The sequence below is a fragment of the Mus caroli genome, chromosome 1, assembly GCF_900094665.2.
Source record: "Mus caroli chromosome 1, CAROLI_EIJ_v1.1, whole genome shotgun sequence".
NCBI classification, from domain to species: Eukaryota; Metazoa; Chordata; class Mammalia; order Rodentia; family Muridae; genus Mus; species Mus caroli.
The window spans coordinates 123,782,208-123,797,939 of record NC_034570.1 but is presented as its reverse complement, the minus strand read 5'-3'; the positions used below and the strand labels follow the sequence as shown (position 1 = coordinate 123,797,939).

The window sequence follows — 15,732 nt, the reverse complement described above, 5'->3', positions numbered from 1 at the left end:
GGCCTCGAACTCAGAAATCCGCCTGCCTCTGCCTCCTGAGTGCTGGGATTAAAGGCGTGCGCCACCACGCCCGGCTTTTTTTTTTTATTTCTTTGCCTCCATCCTTTTTAGAGCTCTATTGATATATAATTCATAACACCTGGTAATCTTTGTTCTGAATGCAGCTCAGACTTTCTTTCCTTGCAAGACCGACAATCACGCATTCTGTCAATAGTTCTGAGAAGCCCAAGTAAAGATCTTTATTTTTATATTAAAGTAGCTGTAAGCCGTGAGACCATAGGGCAGTTCTAAACCATTACCGCTCTCCAGCTCGAGACCCACTAGTTTCCTGAGATGCTAGGAGGCAGGAGGCTGGCTTTTCTCAGTTTATAGACAGTATAAATGAGGCTCATAGTACCAGGGCCTTCGGTGTCCCCCAGGTCTCCTCACCTGTGCACACACTCCTGACTTTCCTACACAGCTTCATTCTCCCTCTTCTCAGATCAGTACGAACGAGTTTGGCTTCTGCTATGCATTATAGTGTGAAATCAACACAGATAACCCACATGCCTTGACAACATAATTCACTTGCTGCAAAGGGACGTAATAAAGTGTGTTTATTACAGCAATTATCGGAGCAGAATCTGCCAGCATGCTTTTCAGTGGCGACCAGAAAATGCTTACTCCAGATGCATAGATTTCGGAAACTGTGCAGCTAGAGCCAAAATAAAACCAACGAGGCTTAGTAAATGGGTCTCAGCCACCCTAGGAAAACAACCATTCAGGAGCCAACTCAACCGAAGCAAAGGTTAACAAGATGTAGATTGGTGCTTTGCTGGGTTAAGACCCGGACCTGCTTCCTGGGTAGAGGTGTTGGGGATATACATAGAATGTACCCCATAGCCCAGCCACCCCACATGCTGAGTTCACACCCCACAGATCAACAAAGGAGAGTATAGATGGAGACCATTAGCACCAGTGATTCTCAGGGATTCCCTGCCAGTGTAGTGGAAGTTGGGACACAAGAAGACAGGTAAAGGCTGGGCAATGGAAGGGTGGCAGAAAGAACAGCTAAAGAATGCCTTTCACTAAATGCAGCCTTCAAAAGCAGTGTGCTCCAGGCTAGAGATGGAACTCAGTGGGAGAGCATTTGCCTAGTGGTTCTGTGGCCCTGGGCTTCATCCCTAGCCCCTTGCAGGGGTATGGAGGTGGGACCTCGTCGGAATATGGCTAAACTGGAGGGAGTCTGCTTTCTAGCCTGGGGATGATATGCTGCCTTGCTTTGGGTAGAATAATTGGACAAAGATGCAAGTGTATATGTCCTGGCTCCTTGGTAGAGGGATAGAGGAGAAGTAGCTTAAATTCCACAGCAACATCAAGTTATCTGACTGCTAACTGGCCAAGCAGAGTACTTTATGTATTGCTTATGCCAACAGGACATTCCTCAGAACCTCAGGTGTTCCCAAAAGAGGCAGCAGTGCATGTCAGGGCTCACTGGGAAGGCACCCCAGCAGTGGCCCTTCCTACTTGATCATAGTTCAGACCTCTCAGAAAACCCAAAACTGGTTATTTAAGCCAGCAAACCAAATAGGTCCCTCTAGAGAAGGAAGACTTAAATGTGTCCCCCCTTTCTTCCTTACCCCTTTGCCTCTTCGAGAAGGTGCTATGCTGAGGGATGGGGGCAGAAGGCAGCTGGGCTCTCTGGAACAGAGAAAGTCAGAGCTTTGAGCATCATGAACAACAGGATAAAAATAGCAGCGTTGCCATGGCAAGGGAGGCTGGGAGAGTCCTGAGGATGTGTCTAGGTCCTGCCATCTCCCCTGCTGGCATTCCTCCCGCCCCTCGGAGGGAATGCAGGAATGAACTAAGGGAGGAGACTGCTCCTGCAGGGAAGGGAACTGACCAGAAGCCCACTAGGAAACCCCTTGGGTTTCAGACCCTGGCTCCTTCTGCCAGGGCTCGAGTTACAGGGTCCCTGGCTTCTGAAATGTTTTCTTTGGTGTAAATGCTTTGAGCAGCTCCTGGCTCACTCCACTTGTGGATGGTCTTCTCTCCTGCCTTCCCTTTCTGCTTGTTGAGGAGCCAATGGTTTCACACAAGAATCTAGAGAAGGGGCCTGTGCAGTAACCCTAGCATTCATGGTGGGTACCTACTAAATCTAACTGGTCTGGGGGTACCAGTGGTTATGGGGGACTTGTTCTGACAAGCCAGGCATCCTGGTGTTAGACTGGCTAGCAGCACATATTGCACACTGAAGGCTCACATCAGGACCAGGCGACGGAGGTGGTAGCTATGACTGGTCTTCCTTGTGTACTGAAGATGCAGCAGTTCTTCCCTAGAAAAGGAACCTCTGGTTTCTGAGGTGCAGTCAGCCCAATGACTTGCCAGGCACAGCAGCAACCGTCAGGGTGAATGGTGGACCTCCTGGAGCAGCAGCTACGAGACTATTGGATGCAGCAGTCCAGACTCCCTTTCCGGGTGAAAGCCTGCCTTTTTGGTTGGGAAAAAGGGTCCAAGGGTCCATCTCTAAGCTTCGGCCATGTCTGGCTTCATCCAACACAAGGCGCCTTTCACGTGGGGTAGGGAGGGCAGGTGTAGGACCCATCCTTGGGAAAGAGGAAGCAGTTTCTTTGGTCAATCGTAGTCAGTGCCCAGGGAGTGACAGGGGAAGAGGAAATCTGTACTGTCCCATGCAGACAGCATCACCTCCCATCCAGTCACTGCTGTACAAATCCCATTGGAGGAGTGGGGGAGAATGGTTCCATCATCTTAGCGATGGCCCGCTGTACAAAGTGAACCCAAGCAGGAGTCAGGCTCTTCTGAATCTCTTCAGCAACTGAGCCATAGTAGAATCCAAAGACAGCAACTGTCAGGGCCTGAAGTCAGTGCCAGCTACAGACTACCCCCTTGAGTCTATCCAGGAGGGAGGAAAGATGTCCCAGCCCTCCCTGGAGGAACATTGTAGAAGCTCTGATCTAGGCTTTCCCGCACATTCCACCACTTCAGATCTGCCCGTTACTCAGAACACATCCTCTGGGGCATAGGATGCCTGACATTCCACAAAGAACTGGCCTCAGTGGAGACCAGCGCAATCCCCTTTATAGCTGAAGAAACCAGTCCCAGAAATGAGGCCTGACTCATCCAATGTCACAGTATCACTGGCACTCAAGCAGAGCCCGAACCCAGGAGACCTGCTCTTGGCTCAGGGTTCCTTACATTGCATGTCTACTTCAGTTAAATTATTGCTTTTTAAAATTCTCTTCTTAAAAAAAAATAGCAATTTCTCTATTGATTTCTATGGATCCATACATTCAAAATGCCTGCCTCCCTTAGGAGCAGAGACAGGAAATGACATTCTGATTAACTATCTTTCACCTGAGACAAGAAGCCCTTGGGCATCCTGGACCAGCGTCTTAGAAGACACTCAAGTCCCAGTGACCCCACAAGCCATCTATACACCGCTCTCACTGACTAGTTCTGTAGCCCAAGAGGTGGAATCCCTGTTTAAGTTGGAACAGGGTCTCCACCCTCTAAGGATGAGTGTCAAGCTGTAAGAATGGAAGGTATGCACACCTGCCTCACCCTAAGAGTACAGGGCCACTGAAGTAGATCCTAAAAGGATCCATGGGCTGGGCTTCCCTCAGGCAGAGTGGAGGGGACTTTAAACAGATAATACAAAATCGACTGAACCCACCAGATGCAGAACTGGAAACGGGTTTCCAGCTGCTTCCTAGATGCTGAGAACAGAATCCCCATCTCCAACAGTCAAAACAACGCGTGTGTTTGCAAGTTGCTGTTCCTCCCTCCTGCTCAGGCCAGGCCTGCTACAGCGTGGCTACACAGCTTACCCTGGATGAAGAGAGCAAGGACATTGGGTCTGCGAGCAGTGGTGGGGCCTACACTTAAAAAACCTTGAATCTCCCATGTTCCTATAGCAAGGGCTCAAGATATCTAGTGTCTCTACCATACCAAGGGCATGTGGGGGAAGCAGCTCCCTGCGCCAGCTTCCTGCCAACCCCTGGGGCTGCCTCCCTGCCAAAGCCTGGGAAGTAAGCACAGGCCTGCTGCCCTTTGCTGTCTCCTCCCAGACCTTAGTTCTCTGTTATCTGACTGTCCTCTGGGTGAGCCTATGTGGTTGGGACATAACACCCAACGCTTCTTAGTGACAGGGATATGATTTCACCCTCCAGTTCCAGAGAGACTTCTCTGATTGCAGCCTTGAAGGCAGCCTGCAGCTAGCAACACTGGAGGGGGGCGGGGGGGGGGAATCTCTGGTTTCTGTAGCAAAGTTAGCCCCCTGAAGCTTTTCTGCCATTTCTGCCTCACCCAAGGCCTCTGTCATCTCAGAGGACAAAGAATCTGGAAAGTTTGCTTTATTCTTTGTGACCTCCACTGGCCTTTACTGCAGAAGCTTGCTATTTCCCTGAGGGAAGGATTTGTTTATAAATCTTTGAATATAAAGGCAAATAACAGACAGTAGGTGGTTCAGGTGGGAAGGCAGAGGCGAAAAAGCCAGTGGAGAATAGCAGAGAAGAAGCTAGCAGCTCAGGCTCCACCAAGACAACCTTGATCCCAGCAAATCTGCAGAAAGCCCAAGAAACACCCTTCCCTGTTTACTCAGAGTCTCTCGCTGAGTCCAGACCTTCCTCCATCTTTGACCCTGACGGTGGTGGGAATGTGACATCTCCCTTGTATGCAGAACTGCTTGTCCCAGTGAGGAGGGCGGCAGGCTAGCAGACCAGAAGCTGCTCCCTGCTGCTAAGAGTTGGTTCGTAATCCCCACCTCTTCCTCTAGCACCCAAGAGACACAAGCACAATGACAAAGCCAGGGAAGGAAGGAGAGAGGGAGGAAGGGAAAGGAAGGAAATGCTTTTGCTTCTGAGCTCCTAAAAATGGCCACGAGCTCCTGAAGAAGGAGGTGACACGGGACTGGGAAGATGAGGGGGAAAGTCTAGGACAGTCCTAGAATTCCCTGTGCTCAGAAGGTGCGCTGTGCCAACATAATAGCCACTCCAGCTTCCCAAGGACAGAAGGGAACGAGGCAGGGTGTGAGTAAACAAAATGGGATCAGTGGTGTGGCCGAGCTCTAGGGACAGTCCCTGAGGGGCTTAGTGCCTGAGGAAAGGTCTCCCCACATCTGTGTGCTGACAAAGAACTGAGGGCTTCATGAAACTGGTAGGTCAGGGCCAGACACACAGAAGAGCCTTCTACTGCCTGACCCTTCAAATGTCTAGTTCGGTCCTCCATCTCAGTCCTGGCCCACCTGGCCCAAGAGGATGCAAAGAAAGGGCTAAGACCCTGGGGCCCCAGCATAGACTCCATCTTGTGTTTGATGGTGGTGTCGCATACATCAAACCCTCCAAGGTCTGCAAAAACAGTTACTTTGCTGTTTAGCAACTGCTCTCCTCTCCCAAGGCCGCATAAGCTTCATGGGAGGGGTCCCCTGAGAAGAGCCCCAAAGTTTCATTCCTTGATCCTAGGGAGGCTGTCCAGTCTCCAGAAGGCAAGTGGCAGATCCTGGGAAAACCCTTGTGTAACTGAGGCCTCTCCAGGAGCACAAAAGATTGGTAGCTAACAGGGGTGGGCACAAGAAGGCTGATGTCCTCAGGTTGGTCAGGTACCAGTTAAATAAAGATGGAAGACACACGCTCTGAGCACCACAGCAGCCTTAGGCTCAGATCCACTGGAAACTGACAAGGGAGACCCTGGTTCTCCTCACACCACTGTCTCCCTCTCTCTGTGAACTTCGTCCTTCTTCCTCTTCATCTTGCAGAAGCCGTGAAGACCACAGAAACAGGCGAAAGTGAACTGGGGCATGCCCTGGGCCGGGCAGGGGAATGCTCACCAGATGTCTGTAGGGAAAGACAGGGTAGAAGAATGGGAGAGATTCAGAGAGAGAGAGAAGTAAGCTGGGGTTATCATTCCCAGAAGCCTCTGGGCTCCCTGAGGCTGCTGCCTGTCCTACCATTGGTTCCATCACCAAACCTCAGCTCCTCCTTTCCTGAAACCTGTGTTGTTCCAAGCCTTCTGCCTCACCTCAGACAGACCCACACAGCAGCGGCTCAGGAATGGGAAACAAGCTTACAACACTCCCTGGACGTGTCATTTCATGCAGGTTCCAGGATCCGGTGCTGGTGAGCGGAGTGTCCGCTTGATTCTTGAGGCGGCGCAGTCAACAATCCAGATGCAGGACTTAACAGAAAGAGGGAGCCTCTGCTTAGACCTCTAGAATGGAGTCTCAGACCCCGTCCTTCCTCAACACTCCCACGTTGTGTGGCACTCTTAGAGAACTCTGTAAGGGACAAAAACAAGGTAGCAAACAGTCCCTCTAAAGCCAGCCTGGTTATGTAAGAAACCAGGTAGTGAAGAGAGGGTCTTCAGCCAACGGGCTTTGTATTTAGCTCCTGTACTGCATAAAAGGCAGGGAGAATGGAACACCTTTTCACCCTGGGGAGAAGGTAGAGGCTGAGGTCAGCCTGAGGTGGAACACGGGAGTCTGGGAAGCATGCCTCTTAGACACTCGTCCCCATTCTCCTTGTGGTTTTCATCTACATGGCCACCGCTTGCATGTCTCTGTCCTTGCTGTCCCTAAGCAATCCTACTGTAAGAAAAACAGAGATGCCTTCTGGTCATCTCAGGCAGGGCAGCTTGGAACAGGAAGGCAGGCACCCTACCCAGAGGTCAGACCAACACACTAGCAATAGTGTGAATGACTCCTCTGTCTAGGAAAAACATGGGGGGAAAAGTGGGTGAGCTAGGGCAGAGGGTTTGGAATAGTGAAGAACAAGGCACCCCCATCTCCAGCAGAAAGGGCCCAGTTAGTGCCATGCCTCAGTCAAGGCACACCTGTGAAGTGGCTACCCCATTTCTTGAGGAACCCGGCATGATCCATGTGGTGAGTATCTGTCCTGAGGAACTCCTTCGGGGCACACGACCAATGTGCTTTTCCTACACAGCTGAATGTCTGCTATAGAGCTGGTCCAGCCGGGATCTACCCCCAGTCCCTGGGTAATAAATCCAATCACTGTAATTAATAGGGAGACTGCATTTCCAGTGACCAGCTGGATGGGCAAGAGGCCCAGCTTGAGTCAGCATGGGTAGGAAGGCAGGCTGCTATTTAATAACCTGCTTTCCAGCACCACTTACACACCCACTCTGGTGGAGTATATATAGTGAACAGAGAGAAGTCTCTAGGATATATATAGATAGAACCGAGACACAACTACTATATTTCTAGATCTATCTACCACGGCAATCTCTGGATCCCTCTCATGACAAACCCGAGGTAGGGTGGTGTCCATGCCAAGGCCTATTATTGACTCTGAGGTGGGCACACTGTTATCCTGGGAAGTAGCTATATCTCTCTGGACCTTCAGTTCTTATTTTCTGTATACCAGAAGGCTAGTGAAGGCTTGACATTTAGAGACCAAACGTAAGGGAATACTTGGGCACTGGGAGCCTTAGCTAGATCTGGAGGAGAGGGAGAGCTGGCAGGGATCCCTTGTCATCAGTATCTGTAATGCACATACTCCATGCTGGGGTGTATATAAAGGGTATGATCCAGAAAGTGCTCTCAAATCGTCAGAAATCAAAACCAGCAATGGACACATACAACAAAGGGCACAGGCTGCCTAGGGAAGAGACCTGCTCTTGCAACATTTTCCACCATTCCGGCCCCAAATCAAGTCCAGTCTCCCAGGCTCTTAGACACAGGGCACCAAGATCCTCTTCACACTCCTTCCCCTTTGATGCCTGCTCCTGCCCAGAGTCCTTAGAGGGTGATGAAAACACTAAGTGTTTGCCCATTTTCCCCCTTGGAGTACGTTAGAGCAGGTGGAAGAAGAGCAAGGGTTTATCTGGCACAGGAAGGATGCTTTAGAAGAAGTCTCTCCGGAGCTGGGTTGCTGTGTGGCTGCTTAGAGGGATTCCTAAGCCCTTTGCTCCCAAAGGCAGCAAGAACAAGGCAGAGAGAGAGCCACCCGTTCTTGGCTCTTAAGTCCTGTGGCTTCTCCTTGTCACCCTGCTAGGGGTCTCATATTGGGGGGTACAACTCCCAGCCCTAGATGTCTGGGCACAAAGGTCACTAGACTCAGTCCCCAAAGTGGGGAAAAGGCACGGGGCAAATAATTCCATGTCAGTGTACATAAGTACTGTGGCCTCATTTCTTCTCTCCAGAGGCCCCCACAGCAGGGACCTGAGGGCCCTGCTACCAAATGTCTGCCCTACCCTATCACATTCTCCACATTTGGCAGAAATCTTTACTTCCATCACAGGCTGGAGGGCCTCCCGGAGAAGTAAGATCTCACGACCCCTCCACTGGGTCAGATAGAGCCTGGAGTAGTCCTTCTCATCTGTGCTCCAGTGGGAGCCCCCTCCCCCCGACTCTTCTCACTCAAGCCACAGTCCAAGAGTGGGTAGGGAACGGACAAAGAGCTCTGGGAAGCTGCAAAGTGAAGGAGGGGGCTGATGCTGGCCAATGCTCCTAGTACCCCCCCCCCCCCGCTGGCTCGTTCCAGCTCACTTCAGGATGGTCTGGGGTCTATAGGCCAGGATGTCCCTCTGCCAAGTCCCAGAGCATTCACCCTCCCGAGCTACTTATAGGTCCCCAGCCTCACTACTCACCCCAGCCTGCTCTTGGCCTTCACCCCACATTTCTCTTAGCTATTCTTTCCTACCACCCTTCCAACTCAAGGAAAAGTGAGGGAGTCCGGAGAGGCTGAATGAGTGGAGGAACCCAGGGACAAGAAAGCACTTCTCCAGGGAAGAGGAGGCAGGGGCTGCAAGCTGGCAGATGTAAAATTCCCCAATGTCTGTAGAATTTTGGTAATGTCCCCCATCGAAGTGGGGGATAGGGGATGTATGATATTCAGATGTTGGGACAAGCCAGGAATCTTTAACAATTGTTTCTCCCACCCTGACCCCCCCCCCCCACACACACACACATACACACACACCTCCAAGGGCAGGAGCTGAAGTACTTCCAACAAGACCCACCCCAGGTAACCAGCCGAAGTGAGTCAGTTAGGAGGGGTGTCTCGGCCCGGGCAAACAATGCAGAACCCTCTACCCCCTCCCCTGTGCCCTCCACACCCGAGCCTAGGTAATTAAAATATGAATTCACCTTCCCTCCCAGAGCCATTCATCCCTGCAAAGGGAAGCAGCTGCAGTTTAGGAGACCGGATTTGGGGATTAGCTCGGGCGGTGCAGCAGACACACCAGGAGAAAGAATTCAAAAGGAAGGGGGTGAATTGGGTTTTCCCCCACCTCCTCCCTCCCCTCTCCCCAGCCAGCTCTGTGTTTCACACCCACCCCTTCCCCCAAAGCCTGGCCTCCAGGTTTCTGGGAACTGTAGTCTGCAAGGCAGTGTTGATAAACAGGCAGACCCAGGGTGGGTGATGGCACAAACTACAGATCCCAGGACCTCTTCCCAAGGCTGCCATCTGCCAAGCTGGGCACAGGGCACTCCTCTGGAGAAGCCCGTGTTCTCCTTGGAAGTTAACCCTTTCTTAGATTGTGAGAGGAGCACCATGAATCTGGGATCCAAGGCCTCTCTGCCTCCCTTGGCCTGTAGAGGCCGCAGTACCTGGTCTGCCTTCCCTCCTCCTAATAGCTTGCTTGTCTACTTATTGAAAAAAAAAAAAGCCCCCTCCTCAAGACTACAAGGACAGCCAAGTGGTCCCTACAAGGACAGAGAGCTGTTCTGAGGGACTAAGAGGGCATGGTAGCTGGGAGTAAGGATCAGGATAACAATAATGTCATTGCACCCCGAGTCAGGGGTCAGCAGAGCTTACCGCTGACTCCTGGCTGGAGAGGAGGAGTCAGGAACCTGACGTAGAAGGTCTTATCCCCTAAAAAGAGGGAACCAGCCAGCAATCTTTCCAATCTTCTTTGCATTTAGAAATGAAGCTTAGCCATCAAATTCCATTTCCACTAGAAACGGACAAATACCACTAGAAACGGACAAATACCAAAGAAAATCGCCCGGTTCTCAGTGTCCTTAAACATGGACCCGTCTCCCTAGGGGAGCCTCAGGCTGAGTCGAGCAGATACTGTAGGAGACTAGATTGCTCAGTTATGATATTTTTGGTTTCAGCTGTCTGCAGGCAGGAACAGGACAGACGCAGGGCTGCTCTGTGAATCCTCAGGGAAAGAGGGCATGAGGCCAGCTTGCCTATTCCGAGGATCTCAACAATTATGGGAGATGCGCCATTGCGGATCTTCTCCAAGCCAGCCCCACCCATAATGGCAAGGTGCAGAGACTGCAGAGGAGCCTGCTAGCCCAGCCCAGCGCCCACCCCCTAGCCCCAGGCTAGAAGGGGGCTATCTCTCACCTTTTCCCCCCAGGTCACCATTTCTTCCCATAAGATTTATTGTACAGTCCTACTAAGTGCCTTCACACAAGGTAGAATCTTCCTTTGAAGCCGTTCCCGTTCATGTTCACTTGTCCCCCTACTCGATGCTGAGGCTTTCCTGGACAAACTGAAACAGGATTCCTGAGGCAGGCCCAGAGGCAGAGGGCAGGGGAGGTGAGTCTTCTGCCCTGGCGTTCCAATTAGGAAACTGGCAGCAGGCAGAGAGAAGTGAAAACAATAGGTTCCTAGAGCAGAATAAAAACAAGAAACAAAACAAAAACAAAAAATACCAAACCATGGCCAACTCCAGAGAGGGGGCTGGGTCATGGGCTAGGCACCCCTGACTCTTTCCAAACCTAGCCATGTGGGTAAGTAGCCTGACTCAGCCACAGTGAAACTCCAGCTGGTGTGGGCATATGCTTTCCTTCTGTTGTTCTGACTTACCCGTCTGCCCACCTTGGATAAAGAAAAACAGGCATATCTAACGAGCGGTGGAACTGGGTAAAATTCAAGGTAACGCATCCACCCACGGGCCTCTGCGGAAGAAGCCCTCACGCACACAGCACAGCCCAGACCCAGGGCATTCCTGACACACTGCTTTGATTCCCGAGAGCACGGCATAAGACCACCGGGTGGGTTCCGGCACGGAGAATCTGGGTTCGATTCCCAGCTCCGCATCTTATTAGCCATATGTGCCGGGGCAGTTTCCCAGCTGACCTTGTGTTTTAGATTTCCCATAAATAAAATGGGCTAACAATAAATAGGGCTGTCTTGGTGACCAAACGGCAATTTAGGCAAGTAGGCTAGAGTTGTGGTATGTGGTAGGCACTTGGTAAATGCTAATTGGGGATAGGAAAACCCAACCTAAATAAGACAAGGAAGTAAGCTGCCTCCAGATGCTGAAGAACATACACGGCGTGCCATGCTCCCTCAGTGGTCTATGTCAGGCAAGCTGGAGCTGGAATGGGGGAGCCCAGTGTAGGTGGGGTGATTCCCTTGCCATTCCAGCCAAACTGCGTGTTTTATCTCCATTTGTGAAGTTTTTCAGGATTGAAGGGACGAACGGAGTCATGCCGGTTTCAGAGTGGGGATAGAACCAGGTTGGTGGAAGAAGCAAGGAAGGCTGAGGTCCCAGCCCGAGGGAACAGGAAAGGCACAGGTCCTCAGGGTAAGGGCCGGAAGCTGGGACTCAGGGCTCCAGCATGGTGCCCAGGTGAGCCATGGACTTCCTAGATTTATTCTGGAACACACTGCTGCTACCGCACCACCAGCGTAGCTGGCCTGAATTCTCATTTCGGTCTCGAAAGAGCCCTGGTGGACCAGAGCAAGTAGGATCTGGAGCTGCACAGAGGGAGGAGGAAGACCAAGACCAAGAAGTAGATTGTGGCTGGACAGAAGAGAGATCCAAGACACCGAGGCTGTACCAGCCCCACATCTCCACTAAGCCAGGCCTCAAAAACTTGGGAAGAGGAAAAAGCCCTAAATAAGACCTTACTTCTGTCTCACCCAGTAGGCTCATCAGCCTAACCCTTCAGTACGAAGGGGCCTGACAGATAAGTGACATGTGACTAAGATCACACAGACTAGCCCCAAACCAGGAGTTCCTAGCAATGGCGGCCCCTCCCTCTGGTACCCTCTGTGGCTGGTCCTTAGGGATGAGAAGCTGTGCAGGAGCTTGCCCCTCACTGTAGCCCATGGCTTTTAGCCCTACATGAGTTCGGAACAGCAATCACATAGGAATGAAAAGCCATAGGCCACAGCAGAGCGGAGGGGTCCAGTGGCAGCAATCTTTAAAAAAGCAGGAAACTGGGGAATCTCACACCTCCCTCCTCCCGACCTGGCCTCCCCCCACAGAGCGCATTCTCTCACCATCTCCCACCACCTGGTGGGCCCCAAGAACACTAAAGCTACAGCAGTAATGAGTTTCCAGTCCAGTCCTTCAAAGGCCTCACACAATGGCCCTCGTGGTGGGTATGGGGAGGTGCGGCTTCCTGGCCATAAAGGACCTCCTCAGATTCCTCTAATTAGCATCCAGCCCCCTCCCAGGTCCCTAACTGCCCTCTCCTCTAGCAAATAAGGGCAATCCTTTCAAGACGCCCAGGCCCCATAGTGGGCTCCTTGGGGAGGGGAGGGCGTAAAAGGCGTAATTAACCCTTTCATTGCCGCAGTGTGCTTTGCTTAGAGGAGGACCCAGTGTTGAGCTCCCCCCCATACCCCGCCCATTTTTGGGTGTCCCAAGCTTCCCAAATTGGTGCAGAGAGTTTTCTACACCATTTTCTAAAACAGTGGTCCTCAAACTTCCTAAAGCTGAAACCCCTTAATACAGTTCCCCCTGTTGCGGTGACCCCCAACCATAAAATTATTTTTCACTGCTACTTTGTAACTGCAATTTTGCTACTAGTAAGATAGGCGACCTACAACTCACAGGTTGGGAAACGCTGCTCTAGACTTAGTAGTTTGAGAAAGGGCCTGCCAAGGCTGAAATCCCCACCAGCTAAGGGCAGCCACCTTTGAGCAATCCATCTGGTGAGCTGGGGGAGAGGACTTATCAAGGTCTCAGGACCCTAAGGAAAGTATATTCTAAATACAGGTGAGTTTCCTGTCCCCTCTCCTACTGTGGGTCGGCTATAAGCATCTGCCCCCAAAGCATGTAAAACCAGGGAAGCCTCAGGGGAACTCAGACCTCCAGACTCAACCTGGATGGCTCTCTCCCAGGGACCTTCAATGGGCGGGGTCCGGCTCAGAACATTTCCCTTTCAAGAAGTAGCTAGCACCCACTTTAGTCCTAGCCCCAACCTGTGCCAGGTATGCCAGAGGCTCTCTGAAACAGCATGGTGAGGCCACCACCCTCCTAATTGAACTCCCACTGGACACCAACAGTACAACACACACACACACACACACACACACACACACACACACACCCCAGACTCATCCTACCTGAATGTCAAACAGGAGGGCACCCACCAGTTCCACACTTGAACTCTTGGCTCACCAATCCTTACTTCCATAGCCTGTCCTTTTCTCTGACCCCAGAATCCCAGACCTACAGAAAGCTGTGTGCTTGAGGCCAAATGTCCAGTCCCCCTGCAAGAAACCAGGGGCCTGGGATGGCAGGTTCACCAGGTGAAGCTCCCCCCCCACACACACACACACACACAGTTCCCTTTATAATGCCACAAGAGCCACTTCCTGCCTCCCTGGCAGAGGCTCACTCCTCAGCTCCCTCCAAACCCAGGCCTCCTCCCTCCTCCACCCAAGCTTGGCTAGGCCTAGCTGTGCCCAACTTGCCTTGACTCTCTGATGACCTGCCTCTCCTCCTACCAGGCTGGTGGGGGCGGGTGGGTAGTCAGGTATTCCTTCAATTCTGACTTGGGCCTGGGTTAACAAAGGTCTCATTGAGCCTCTGGCTGTCTGGTCGGTGAAGCACAAACCTCTTGTATCTACTAGCTTTTGATCTCACTCCCTCTGAAGCAGAGGGATATTACTCACATCCCCTGCCGGGGTATTGGTGTGGAGGGGGTGTTTGGTCCCCTCCCTCCCTCTCCCATCTCCTTTTTCTCCTTCCTTCCCCTGCCGCTCCCCTCCATTTTTTTTTAATGGTTTAATTTTTGGCAGGAGACCCAAGGCAGCTCCCTGCAGGCCCTTTCCCTTCTCACTCCCCCCACCACACACACACACACACACACACACACACACCCTGTTCCTGCCATTCCCCTGTCCCAGAACCACAGGTCAGCACTGCTCAATCCTGTCCCTTCTTCAGACAACTCAAGTGTGGCTTCTAATTTCTGGAATATGTCCTGACTGCCAGACCCAGCACACACCTGACAAGCCCCAAGAAAGCCCTGGAATGGGGTGGGGGTCCCTGAAGCTGTTTCTGGGACCAAAGACCTGGTGGGGTGGAGATGGTAGTAACTGCCTTTTGGCAAGGCGTCTGGTTTGGGCCTGGCTGAGGGAGGGAAGGCAGGTCAAATGGGCCCCACCTACTTTAGCCGGAAAAACCCTGCCTCCTGGGGCCTGCTTCCTCTGTCTCTAAGGCAGTACAAGGACACAGTTCAGCGAGAGTGCAAGGCTTCAACCTTTCTCACAGGTGCCACTTCCGCTGTCTCTTCCCTCTGAGTTCACCCTTAAGCCTCCAGCTCTGCTAGGAATGGAGCCTGAGCCCAGGTGGCCCAAGATGCATTCTGTGTACACGCAGGCTACTGTATAGACTCCTTGTCCAGGCCTCAACACATCCTCAGGTCCGGCTCTCATCTCTCCCAAATTCTAAGAATTCCCAGGGTAAATGACTCATGAGGCCACACCAGAGGCAGTGAGAAGGCTCAGTAGTTAAAGCTGTTTGCTACCACGCCCGATGCCTGACTTTGGTCCCCAGATTGTCCTCTAGCCTCCACGTGTGCATTATGGATCATATGCCCACAAGCATACATGCTCACAAAATAAATGTAGGTTTGTAAAAAGCTCTGGCTGCCTGTCTCGGGCGCCTACCTTAAGCGGGAGTGAGTACACTCTGCTTAACCCTCAGGTGTTGCATTCAGCTAAGGCCAGGATTTGGGAAAGTTCTCATCTGACAGAGGCCCCATTCTTCCTGTGGCTGACTCTCATTGTCCCTCATGACTCCACACATTCTTGGGCCTCTAATGAGAAGCTGAGACTGCCATCAGCCCTGCCCTGCCCTGCCCTTGTCAGGGTAACGCTGTGGTCCGTGGCAGGCGCTGGGGGAGAGTATGCGGGGGCCAAAAAAGAGAGGGAAGAAAAAGGAGGTGGGGGGACAAATGCAGGGGCAGGATGGTAGGTCAAGGCAGAACAGAGATGCCCAGAGGAACTGAATGAAGGAGATGCAGACGAGGGGACATGGAAATGTTAAAACATCTCTCATAGGTAAAAGGAGCTTATCTTTTCTGAGTGGAAACTCTTGTGTATGTACCCGGCGTCTATTAATTATATCCAGTAATGTCAACACATAGTTACAGCTAAGGAAACTGAGACTTTCTTGGGGCTTTCCCACCCCCTGTACTAGAGGGAAGTGTGATAGGGGAAGAGAATAAAGGGAGTGGAGTGGGGGTGGGTGGAGGCGGAACACATAAAAGCACAAGAATGTGCTGAGAACCCAGGGCTGAAGTAGCACTTGTGGGTGCCAGGGAAGCAGAGGAGGAAGGGAGGGAGGGAGGGAGGGAGGGAGAGGGTCCAGGATAGAGATCTACAGTGTCCCTGACCTTCAGCCCTTCCCAGAGGGGCCCTCTGCCCATTGGGAAAGCCGACACTGAGGGCAAGTGAGGCACTCTTTCTTTAACTCTGCACAAACTGGAAAACCCAGGTTGAACTAGAATCGAAGCCATGTCACCGGGAAAATACAAGTTTTTTAGGGATTCCCTCTTTTTTTTTTTTTTTTTTTTTT

General features: G+C 51.8%; 1 long non-coding RNA gene across 1 annotated transcript in view; it reads right to left on the bottom strand.

Annotated features, from left to right (window-relative positions):
* Positions 1–579: 579 nt before the first annotated feature.
* The window catches only part of LOC110305098, an 18,483-nt gene continuing 3,330 nt past the window's right edge, over positions 580–15,732 (bottom strand). Inside the window, exon 2 of the long non-coding RNA XR_002379133.1 lies at positions 580–5,831. This is a non-coding gene — a long non-coding RNA (uncharacterized LOC110305098). The remainder of the gene's footprint in view (positions 5,832–15,732) is intronic.